Genomic DNA, 13,154 nt, shown 5'->3' with positions numbered 1-13,154 from the left:
CATGATTAAGGAACACATTTTAAAAATAACTTTTTTAGAAAGCCTCACTTTTTAAAACAGTTTTCAAAATTTTTAGTATCCAGTTGGGCTATAACATATACTTCATTGAAATACCTCCTGCATGATATGATAATTTAGCCAACATCTGAGAGAAATGTCTCATCAGGTGCTCCATCTTTCATATGCTTTTCATTGAAGCTAAGGGGTAGCTATAGTTAAGGGTAGCTTACCATTGAGTCAAACCACAGGCACCATTATATCATTATGAAGTTGAACATGGCCTGCAGGTTCTAAATGTTGAGTTTTGAGTGTGATCTAGTAAAAAGTTCACAGAAGAAATAGTAAGGTTTCTAAAAACATAAAACATTTGGGGGTTAGCTTTTCATTTTAATATAAACCTTAGTTACCATGCAAAAATATAGCCACTCAATGTATTTTTTTTCCCTGATAAGCTCTTAAAGCACAAGTGATGCCTGGTTTTTGCTAATATTTGGCCACTATTGATTATGCTGTGATAACTGATTTGTTCTGCAGCATTAAGTAGGAAATCTTTTGAATCAGAAAGTATTCTGTATTTTGAAAGTGTCATTAAAAGTGTTGAAAAGGTCACATTTTGAGGTTGATGAAATATAGATCAATCATTCTTGGCTGGATGAACAGAATTTAATTGGAAAGTGAGGCTTCGAAACTTTTGCCAGCAGTTTTATAATGCAAATCTGGGATTCACAATGACTCTAAAAGCAATAAATAACTTTTTATGTACATAATTATTTTCCTGAATAATTAAAACTATTATTTAGGTATTCATGATGATTCAAATGAATATGAAACTCAGAAGAGAGCATGAAATGTTAGTACACATGAAATTGGCAGCTCTTTAAGCAAAAGGCCTAGGCTGGACTCCATTCCAAAATGGCTACTAATGTGTTATGTGTCTTTATGGAGATTACATCACCTCTCTATGTCTCAGTTTTCCAGTTTTAAAAGAGTTATAGTATCTATTTTATCTATATGAGAATCAGTAGTGATTCAGTGAGCAACAAAAAATAAAGGCTAATTAATAACTTGAACCCTCTAAGAAGAGTGCTTGCTTCCAGGAAATTATTTAGATAATCAAGTATGATTCAACTGGAAAGCCAGTTTTAGGTATATTTTATGGAGTTAAAATAGGAGCAAGAGGGTGGCGCAGTGGTTGAGAGTCCGCCTGACAATTCAGGGGACACGGGTTCGTGCCCCGGTCCGGGAAGATCCCACATGCCGCTGCCATGGCCGCTGGACCTGTGTGTCCGGAGCCTGTGCTCCGCAACGGAAGAGGCCACAACAGTGAGAGGCCCGCGTACCGAAAAAAAAAAAAAAAAAAATAGGAGCAAGAATTTATTCTCTTCAAATAAACTTAACTAATTTTCTTTCCTTTGAGTTGGTTTGATTTCAGATTAATGAAAGCAAAGCACTTTATTTATTTTGCATACTTATTTCCAGTGAACGATTGTTTTCAGGACAGATTTTAAAAGTAGAGGAGACTAAGATTTCATTTCAAATTGAATCAATAGCACTCTCTTCATGCAATATTTCTACGTATGGCATCTAAATTATCTGAGCCACCATTTCTATTATTATTCATATATACATTCAATAAATATATATTTCATGAATCAGATTATATGCATACCCTTTCCAATGTGGCTTGACACTTTAGAAACTTGTTCCTCAACAACAGTGCTGGTGGCAATAAGGAAACAGTGGTATTTGTATAAGTTAACATACCTGTCAAAGCCTTGATTGCTTTAGATTTGATTCCATAATATCACTCAAGATTAGTTCTTCCCATGGTGGGATTTTATGTATGCCAAGTTTAGTTATTTATTTTCTTATGTATAGGTATTTGATGTCTATAAATTACTTTGGCTAAGTTATAATTGTGTGATAATGAAGTGATTTTAAATCCTCCACATATTTTAAATCTCATTAGACTTGCCTTTTAAAAATAATTAAACGGTGAAAATTTTAATAGCTAAGAGTTTAAATGGTACAGATTATTTAGTCAATATTATTTAAGTTACAATTTTAACAACATTTTGTCTTATACAGACATATAGCCTATATGAGATCAGATTTGTTATTGGGTTGAATGGATTTAATGACTGAACATATGCTTTTTATTTCTACATATATTTATATCAAATGATAGATTAATTTTAAATGCTTTAATTTATTATGATCAAAGGTCTCATCCAAACTTTGGGGGGGGGAGGCTGCCTATGATATATAATGTTACCAATTCTCAAAGTAAAATTGATATGAACTGTGACATTTGGCTTAATGTGACATTTTATTATACGAACGAATTAGATAGTAGTGAAAGTGCTGATAACACTCTTTAGAAATATCATCAGCTATAAAGTTCTGCACGACTGCTTTCTTTATAAGCAGAACTTAAATAAATCTACTTGATGATCCTACGTATTTTCTTCCCTCCAGGTAACACTATATTCCTCCCTGCTATAATCTGCAATTACTTCCTTTTCCCTGAGGAGAACATTTCACCAAAGAAACAAAAGATGTTTCAGTCAAAATCAGCCCCTCTGTTTTCTAAGACATTTTTAAATTGTAAGAATTGAGGAAGACTCTTTGATGCCTTTACTGTATTTTATTATGGAAGTGTAATGAATTCTTGCTTCTTAAAACTATGTCCTGGAATCCATGCATTCAACACACCAGTGTCAAAATATATACATACACGATTGATTACCCAATTTATTTGTGATACTGTATATGCTATCGTAGCACAGTTTAAATGATTTTGACAAGTACAGAAGACTGTCATTGACAAGTGCAGAAATAAATGATGGGTTTAAGTGTTCAAATGTTTTTACAGCATTTTACTGAGTGGCAGGTTGATAAATTAAAATTACAGTTGTAGCATCAGGCTTGAAAGCACAACTGCTTTAGGTTATAAAAATAATACTGTGGAAATTTTGTGTACTCTCCAGAGAAGTAGCCTGGAGGACCTTGGAAAAAAATGAAACAAGTGCAGTTGCTAAAGGAATCATTAATTTTGTGGTAGCCCTGAGTCTAAAAAAATTTTTAAAATAGATTTTTAGAAGAAGAAAATTGGCTTTATCCCCTTATCCCTTTTTCCCTGGAGACCTAGAGAAAATTGGAACCACACTATCAAAAGATAGGCATTGAATTGGCCATTAGTGATTCCATGATGTCTGATGGGCATATTTAAAGCTTACGGACAGTTTCTTGCTCACTTTCCCTTAGTTTCAACACTACAGCTGGACTTTTGCTTGTCATTCTGTCACCACAATCCACCAAATTCAGTTGAGAATCCTCTAGGACATCATTCAATCACACTGATTCTGATACAATTAAAGAAAATATTTCATCAGGCATTTCTTTTCCATTCTTGTTTTAGATTTTTTTTGACAAATAAAAATTGTATACATTTAAGGTACACAATGTGATGTTTTGATATACATATACATTATGCAATGGATTATCACAGTCAATCTAATTAACATATCCATCACACCGCACAGTTACTTTTTTTTTGGTGAGAACACGTAAGATCTACCTTTTTAGCAAATTTCAGGTACACAATACAGTATTAATAACTATAGTTACCATGTTGTAACTATAAGTTCCCCAGAACTTAATCATCCTGCACAACTGAAAATTTGTCTCCCCACTTCCCCCACCTCCCAGACAACTACCATTCTAATCTCTGTTTCTGAGTTTGGCTATTTCAACTTCCACATATAAGTGAGATCATGCAGTATTGTCTTTCTGTGTCTGGCTTATTTCACTGAGCATAATGTCCTCCAGGTTCATCCATGATGTCACAAATGGCAGGGTTTCCTTCTTTTTAAAGGTTGAATAATATTTCAGTGTGTGTGTGTGTGTGTGTGTGTGTGTGTGTGTGTGTATACATACATATATTACATTATCACATTTTTTTATATCCATTCATCTGTCAGTGGACATTTAGGTTGTCTCCATATCTTGGCTATTGTGAATAATGCTGCAATGACCATGAGAGTGCAGGCACCTCTTCCAGATACTGACTTTAAAATATTTCCTTTGTATATATACCTAGAAGTGGGCTTGCTGGATCATGTAAGTAGTTCTGTTTTTAATTTTCTGAGGAATTTCCCTACTATTATCCATAGTAGCTGCACCAACTTACATTCCCACCAACAGTGTACAAGGGTTCCCTTTTTTCCACATCCACACCAACACTTTTTATCTTTTGTCAAATTTTTGATGACAGCCATTCTAACATGTAGGAGGTGATTTCATTCTGCTCAAGTTCTGAATCTTTTCAAGTCATGCTGGAATTATTGCAACAGCTTTCTAAGTGACTCTACTATGACCTCACTTTGGAGAATATTCTTCAGTTAAAAGCAAAACAGACAAACAAATACACATACAACCAACCAATGACTCTATTGAATCCTTAGAATGTAAAGGACGTTCCTTGCATTATCATCACTTCTCAGGATATAGCCACTACTTTAACTCACCAATCTTAATCTCTCTCCTGTCTTTTCATGAACCTCAAGCTTGTTAGACTGGGATGTGCAGTCTCTTCTCCCTGCTGCCAATTTTTTCTTCCAATTCTTTCTTCCAGAAATGCTACTCTTAAAATCTCTTTATTGAATTCTTACTTCACCTTGAAGATAAACTCAAGTCCTACTTTTTGTCTTGAAAATTTTCCTGACAATCTGGTCAATTTCTTCAACTTCTCAAATCTTAGATTAAGACCATCTTTTAATTCCTAAATGATTGGTAAAAACCAATCATTTTACAGCAGTCATATAACTCTCTTTTTACTTTTTGATGCTCTTTTGCAACTATCCCTAAATTGGCATTGCTTTCCTATTTTCATGCTCCTATTATTAAAATTTTAAATACTGACTTGTCATTTTATATCAATCTGAGCACATTCCAAAACTGTCTTCCTGTCTTTGTGCTTTTCTTTCTTTCTTGTCTATCTTCCTTAAAGATCTCCCAAGTAAAGTATTTCTTCACTACTGTGCTTGATTTCACTCTTCTGAACTTCCTTTCCAAGAATTCAATCGATTACTACTCTTCTAGAATATTCAGACCTTTGGACTTAATTAGTTGAAATTTCTGTAATTCAGAGGAACTCACTCCTTTAGTAAAGATTTATAACATAACTTAGATGTTGCACAGAATGTTGATAACAATTGATATCTATCCCTGTTTACTATGTGTTAGATGCTGTTCTAAGCACTTTGTAATATTATCTTATTCACAAATGCCCTAAGAGTTAGTTATTACTTCAGGGGAGAATATGAAGACAGAGAGGAGTTAAAGAAATTGCCCAAGGCACCTAGCTAGGAAAAGACAGAATGAGATTCAAACCAAGAAAACCAAATTACAGAACTTAGTCTACTAAAATAGGTAGCTAATTGTATAATAATATACAGCATCTGTCAGTAAATACAAAGTCTCAAACAAAACCTGGATAAAAGTAAACTAGTACAAATCTTTGACCTAATAAGAATGTTGAGGTTTAATAATCTTTATAACAATAGCAGAAGTACACTGAAGCTCCAAATTCAGTTCCAAAACTGGAAAGAAAAGGGGGAAATATTCCCCACGGAAAATTATTTAACAAAATAAAGCTGTTAGCATGGGACTTCCCTGGTGGTCCAGTGGTTAAGACTCCATTATTCCACTGCAGGGGGCATGGGTTCGATCCCTGGTTGGGGAAGTTCCACATGCCATGCAGTGTGGTGTATGTATATCTATATCTATATCTATATCTATATCTAATCTATAGATATATATAGATATATATATGTTAGCAATTACTTAGGAATACTTTTAGTTGTAGGGTGAGTTTTGCTGCCCTGGCAGTTTTAGCCCCTTCTTGGTTGGACTTAAGTAGAATAGGTCAGATATCTCTCAGGGGATGCAGGAACTCCATTGGCTGGGCCATGATTAGCTCCCTCATAGAGCCAGTGCTTTAACTGAGATAAATATGATAATTTTGAGATTTTTATTCCTGATGTGTTTTTTAATGTCTCTCAGCCAAGCCTGAGAAACAATATATTCTGAGTTATTCCAATAAAAATTTCAAATTCTTCTGAGTTATTTAAATTATTCTAATATAATGAAAAAATCTGAAAAAAAAATTTACCCATGCAGTAAATAATCATCCTCATAATAAAGCTGCTCATACAAAAATTCATCAACTGTAAAATCATTGGTATGATTCAAAGTTTCAATTCCAAAATACAACTCATTCATAGTAAAAGTCTTTGAAAAAGGTTAACTTCATGCTAAAGAGGTAAGAGGAAATAATTCACATGGAAAATTTTACTTAGTGCCTTGAATATACTTTTAAGTGGCTCAGTTTCTGCAAAGTGTCGACAGCCACTTGCTCTTGAAGGGAATTCATGCATTGTCTTGACATGTCCTTTTACACTATGAATCTCAAATGTTAAATGAACAGGAGCTTCCTTTCCCCTCATCTCTTTTTTTCATTAAAAAGCTGTAAAAAGATTTTTCAAGGCAAGACTAATTTCAAACTAATATTTATATCTTAGACACTTAATTGAGACCATCGCTTGGTTCTTACTCACTTTTCTGAATACAAATTGATGTCTGTTCTCTTCCAGCTTATTTCCAAAATCAGAATCTGTCTGATGCCTCATACAAGAAAACACTTGCCAGAAGAGTTTTCTAAATTGCTCTAAAATGTAATGTTTTGAGGATGAGTAGAATATCAACCATCTAGTAATCATTTAGCACTCAAGCCTAAGCTCCATTCTAAAAAACAGAGTTGATTGATTTTTTTTACTTTTAGGTGAGTTAGATAGGAAAGAACTTGAATTTTTAAATCTATTATTTAAATTTATTATATTTATAATAAAAATGTATTTTATGATATATTTAAATAAATTTACATATGTGATACATGTTACATATAAATTTATATATTAAATATACTTATAATAATTTTAATATAAAACTTTTTATCTTCATGTAGTAGAATATTTATTAAATATTAAGCTACAGCATTTAATAATATAATCCCAACCTTAGGTCCAGGATGACATTAGAATGAACACAGGCAGTGTGTTCCCTAGGCACCATGGTGATCTCCATGGCACACCTTTTCATATGTTTACATCTATTCTGGTCTCTGATGGATGAACTCCAAGGCAGTTCTCAATCAATGTGTCCACTTCTGCCATATATATCCAAAACAGAGAGAGACCATAGGAAGTTGTATTTCAAAGATTTTTAAGGAGATTCCAGTGACCATAAATGTCTGCAAGAACAACCTGTGTATGCTGTAAGGAAAGGATGAGGGAGGATGCATACATGATATAGACAGTGGTTCCAGCCCTGGCTGGTATCAGAATTGCCTAGATAGCCTTGGAAAACACTGCATCTATTGACCTACCTGAATTAACATAATCAAACTCTGGGCCTTCATTCCTCACTCCAGGATAAAGGCTATTTTTAAATTTTTCATAATGAAATTATTTTACTAATCATTTACTGGTGCATAGGAAAGAAAGTTCCACTTATATCACCACATAGTTGAAGGGTTAAGATCTGAAATTTCACTTAATTTCCTTTCACAATTTCCTAACCTTTTTCCATAAACAAATATTTCCTTGTGTTATAACTTTCTCTGACAAATTTTTCTGCTGGCATATTTAATTTGAATTTATGTTTGTGACACTTAAACATTTTATTTCATTATTACTGTAGCAAATTTATCAAAGGAAGAATTTTGTTCCCTAATTTACATTAAAAAGAGATGCACATTAAAATTTTATCAATATTTCTTCCCATTAAAATTTTATTCTATTTTATTTTTTTAACATCTTTATTAGAGTATAATTGCTTTACAATGGTGTGTTAGTTTCTGCCTTATAACAAAGTGAATCAGGTATACATATACATATGTCCCCATATCTCTTTCCTCTTGAAACTCCCTCCCTCCCACCCTCCGTATCCCACCCCTCTAGGTGGTCACAAAGCACTGAGCTGATCTCCCTGTGCTATGCGGCTGATTCCCACTAGCTATCTATTTTTTGTTTGGTAGTGTATATATGTCCATGCCACTCTCTCTCTTTGTTACAGCTTACCCTTCGCCCTCCCTGTATCCTCAAGTGCATTCTGTAGTAGGTCTGTATCTTTATTCTCATCTTGCCCATAGGTTCTTCTGACCATTTTTTTTTTCTTTTTTTAGGTTCCATATATATGTGTTAGCATACGGTATTAGTTTTCCTCATTTTGACTTACTTCACTCCATACAACAGTCTCTAGGTCCAGCCACCTCACTACAAATAACTCAGTTTCATTCCTTTTCATGGATGAGTAATATTCCATTGTATATATGTGCCACATCTTCTTTGTCCATTCATCTGTTGATGGACACTTAGATTGCTTCCATGTCCTGGCTGTTGTAAGTAGATCTGCAATGAACATTTTGGTACATGAATCTTTTTGAATTATGGTTTTCTCAGGTTATATGCCTAGTAATGGGATTGCTGGGTCATATGATAGTTCTATTTTTAGTATTTAAGGAACCTACATACTGTTCTCCATAGTGCCTGTATCAATTTACATTCCCACGAACAGTGCAAGAGGGCTCCCTTTTCTCCACAACCTCTCCAGTATTTATTGTTTGTAGATTTTTTGATGATGGTCATTCTGATTGGTGTGAGATGATATCTCATTGTAGTTTTGATTTGCATTTCTCTAATGATTGATGATGTTGAGCATTCTTTCATGTGTTTGTTGGCAATCTGTATATGTTCTTTGGAGAAATGTCTACTTAGGTCTCTGCCGACTTTTGAATTGGGCTCTTTGTTTTTTAGATGTTGAGCTGCATGGGTTGCTTGTATGTTTTGGAGATTAATCCTTTGTCAGTTGCTTCATTTGCAAATAATTTCTCCCATCTGAGGGTTGCCTTTTTGTCTTGTTTATGGTTTCTTTTGCTGTGCAAAAGCTTTTAAGATTCATTGGGTCCCACTTTTTAATTTTTGTTTTTATTTCCATTTCTCTAAGAGGTGGGTCAAAAAGGATCTTCCTGTGATTTATGTCATAGAGTGTTCTGCCTATGTTTTCCTCTAAGAGTTTGATGGTGTCTGGCCTTACATTTAGGCCTCTAATCCATTTTGAGTTTATTTTTGTGTATGGTGTTAGGGAGTGTTCTAATTTCATTATTTTCCACGTAGCTGTCCAGTTTTCCCAGTACCACTTATTGAAGAGGCTGTCTTCTCTCCACTGTATATTGTTGCCTCCTTTACCAAAGATAAAGTTACCATAAGTAAGTGGGTTTATCTCTGGCTTTCTATACTGTTCCATTGATCTATATTTCTGTTTTTGTGTCATTACCATACTGTCTTGATTACTGTAGCTTTGTACCATAGTCTGAAGTCAGGGAGACTGATTCCTGCAGCTCTGTTTCTCTTTCTCAAGATTGCTTTGGCTATTGGGGGTCTTTGGGCTTTCAATAGAAATTGTGAAATTTTTTATTCTATTTCTGTGAAAAATGCCATTGGTAGTTTGATAGGTATTGCATTGAATCTGTAGATTGCTTTGTGTAGGAGTCATTTTCACAATGTTGATTCTTCCAATCCAAGAACATAGTATATCTTTCCATCTATTTGTATCATCTTTAATTTCTTTCATCAGTGTCTTATAATTTTCTGCATACAGGTCTTCTGTCTCCTTAGGTAGGTTTATTCCTAGAGATTTTATTCTTTTTGTTGCAATGGTAAATGGGAGTGCTTTCTTAATTTCACTTTCAGATTTTTCATCATTAGTGTGTAGAAATGCTAGAGATTTCTGTGCATTAATTTTGTATCCTGCTAATTTACCAAATTCATTGATTACCTCTGGTAGCTTTCTGGTAGCGTCTTTAGGATTCTCTATGTATAGTATCATGTCATCTGCAAACAGTGACTGCTTTACTTCTTCTTTTCCAATTTGGATTCCTTTTATTTCTTTTTCTTCTCTGATTTTTGTGGCTAAAACTTCCAAAACTATGGTGAATAATAGTGGTGAGAGTGGGCAACCTTGTCTTGTTCCTGATCGTAGTGGAAATGGTTTCAGTTTTTTACCATTGAGGACGATGTTGACTGTGGGTTTGTCATATATGGCCTTTATTATGTTGAGGACAGTTCCCTCTATGCCTACTTTTTGGTGAGTTTTTATCACAAATGGATGTTGAATTTTGTCAAAAGCTTTCTCTGCATCTATTGAGATGATCATATGTTTTTCTCCTTCAATTTGTTAATATGGCTTATCACATTGATTGATTTGCATATATTGAAGAATCCTTGCATTCCTGGGATAAACCCCACTTGTTCATAGTGTGTGATCCTTTTAATGTACTGTTGGATTCTGTTTGCTAGTATTTTGTTGAGGAATTTTGCATCTATGTTCATCAGTGATATTGGACTGTAGTTTTCTTTCTTTGTGACATCTTTGTCTGGTTTTGGTATCAGAGCGATGGTGGCCTCATAGAATAAGTTAGGGAGTGTTCCTCCCTCTGCTATATTTTGGAAGGGTTTGAGAAAGATAGGTGTTAGCTAATCTCTAAATGTTTTATAGAATTTTCCTATGAAGCCATCTGGTCCTGCACTTTTGTTTTTTGGAAGATTTTTAATCACAGTTTCCATTTCAGTGCTTGTGATTGGTCTGTTTATATTTTCTATTTCTTCCTGGTTCAGTTTTGGAAGGTTGTGCATTTCTAAGAATTTGTCCATTTCTTCCAGTTTGTCTATTTTATTAGCATAGAGTTGCTTGTAGTAATGTCTCATGATCCTTTGTATTTCTGCAGTGTCAGTTATTACTTCTCCTTTTTCATTTCTAATTCTATTTATTTGAGTCTTCTCCCTTTTTTTCTTGATAAGTCTGGTTAATGGTTTATCAATTTTGTTTATCTTCTCAAAGAACCAGTTTTTAGTTATATTGATCTTTGCTATTGTTTCCTTCACTTCTTTTTCATTTATTTCTGATCTGATCTTTTGATTTCTTTCCTTTTGCTAACTGGGTTTTTTTTTGTTGTTGTTTTTGTTCTTCTTTCTATAATTGCTTTAGGTGTAAGTTTAGGTTGTTTATTTGAGATGTGTCTTGTTTCTTAAGGTCCCGTTAAAATTTTAAATAACAATTATTAGTGTTCATCATTAAAATATGAAGCAGAATATTGGTACTCATGTTTATTCCATTCACAATTTTCAATTTTCTCTCCCAATTATAAAATCCTCATTTGGTTTCCCCATGCAACTCAAAGCACAGCTATAGAAGTGGAATTGTATTCTCTAAACTAATTCAGACCTCTGTGATTGAGTTTTTAGAACATTATTTATGAATATACCTTCCATAACTGTAATAATAGCTAACATTTATGAACAGTTACTATGTGCCAAGAACAATGCTAAATCCTTGATTTAAATTTTCTTTTTTAATCTCCATTTCACCGATTAGGGGCCTGAGATTTGGGAGTTTAAGAAACTGACTAAATTAATATAACTAGCTTATAAGTATTGGAGTCTATAAGGGTGGAAGCAACTTCTAGAAGTACAGTATATTAATAAGTGCTTTCAGACACTGTTGGACAACAGACTGAAGTATACAATATTTAGTATTGATTTATTCATTAACATAATTTTATTGAACATAGAATTAAAATTAATGTAATAAGATATGCAGGGTTCTAGAAAAACTCGACCTTAAATACTCACATGTCAACTGATACTATAGACAGTACATCATGCATATTTATTCCCTTTGGCAAGTGACTAAATTAAAGACACAAATTTGAATCATGGTTCTTATAGTAGATTACCTGTTGCCTGATAGGCTCATATGTGTCCATTATGTTCATTATCACGCTTTCCTTTTACTGAACAGGGTCAGGATAGAGATTGATACATACTTTTGGACAATCTTATTCAAAATCATTTTCTTACAGGAGAATGAAGACATTTAGCTATAAATTAAAGTATCCAGTCAGCAGAACTATTTGGGTTGCTTGTTTCCCCACTTTATTTTAAGACAAGTCTAAGGAAAGCAATATCTTCTTACTGCCATGCCAGTTTTCCCATTTTGAGTAGTATTTGCTGAGTGATAGGTCTTTCTTTTGGAGAGAATTTTTCTCAGTGCTCTAATACTGAGTTCTAAATTCCTGATAAGTTTAAAACAAAGACTACTGAGCATCTGCCCTTGTAAAATAGAGGTTTGCAATAAAAAGTGGATTCCACCTCAGAGTAGTGGAGAGAACAGGAAATGCTGCAGAACAACTGCACTGAGGCATAAAGAGAAGCTATTCCAGCCTTCGGACTTGAGGGCAGGGCACATAGGCACTCAAAACAAAATATTACTTCAGGCTTAAAAGTTTTAAAAATAGGATCTGATGATCAATGAAAGAAAGAAGTATGTGCTAATGAATTTTTTGGACCAGATCAACTTGACCTTTCATTTTTCATGAAGTTCTCCAATAAATGCATTTACTGTTTTTCTCTCCCAGAACCCCTAACAATTATTTTGATTCCTGTAATTCAAATGGCATTCTGAAAAGCTTTTATGAGGAGTAGAAGGGCAGAGGGAACCATTTTGTTCAATGAGTGACAGAAATATTCACTGGCTGCAAGCAAATTAATAAAAGAAAACGGATGTCATCATTTAAAAATCTAACCCCATCCTATGTTTCTGGTCATGACTGCCTATGTGTGTGTGTGGGGGGTGTTTTTCTTATCAAATACAGCATGATTTCTTCTAAACTAGATGTCACATCTTACAATGCTTTTTGATACTTTATAACATCAACCATAATGAGGCAGAAGTCCCTTAATAAAACATTTTAATATGTTAGTCAAAGGATTATGTAATATATCAGTAAAAACATCTTTGCTGAGTCTTAATTAGCTAAATGGCTAAAAATAGTATGTGCATATTCTTGTCAACAGTATATTTTTATTAGAACATGTACTGTGACTCAGAATGATACTATCAGAGAGGGCAAGCATTAGTCTTATTTAATATGCTTCAGGGTTTTTCAGCTTTGTGTTCAGAGAAGCAGTCAGTGGGAGCAGCAGAGAAAAAAAAGTGAAATGAGAGAAAAGGGAAAAATAAAAAGTTTTTGGACA

At 33.8% G+C, this 13,154-nt stretch overlaps 1 protein-coding gene across 1 annotated transcript in view; it reads right to left on the bottom strand.

Annotated features, from left to right (window-relative positions):
- RALYL (RALY RNA binding protein like) overlaps window positions 1-13,154 on the bottom strand; it is an 850,423-nt gene that overhangs the window by 158,022 nt on the left and 679,247 nt on the right. The gene's annotated exons all lie outside the window — the stretch shown is intronic.

The sequence above is a fragment of the Phocoena phocoena genome, chromosome 17 (assembly GCF_963924675.1).
Source record: "Phocoena phocoena chromosome 17, mPhoPho1.1, whole genome shotgun sequence".
NCBI lineage: Eukaryota > Metazoa > Chordata > Mammalia > Artiodactyla > Phocoenidae > Phocoena > Phocoena phocoena.
Note: the sequence above shows the minus strand (reverse complement) of the source record. Positions and strands in the feature narration are given on the sequence as shown.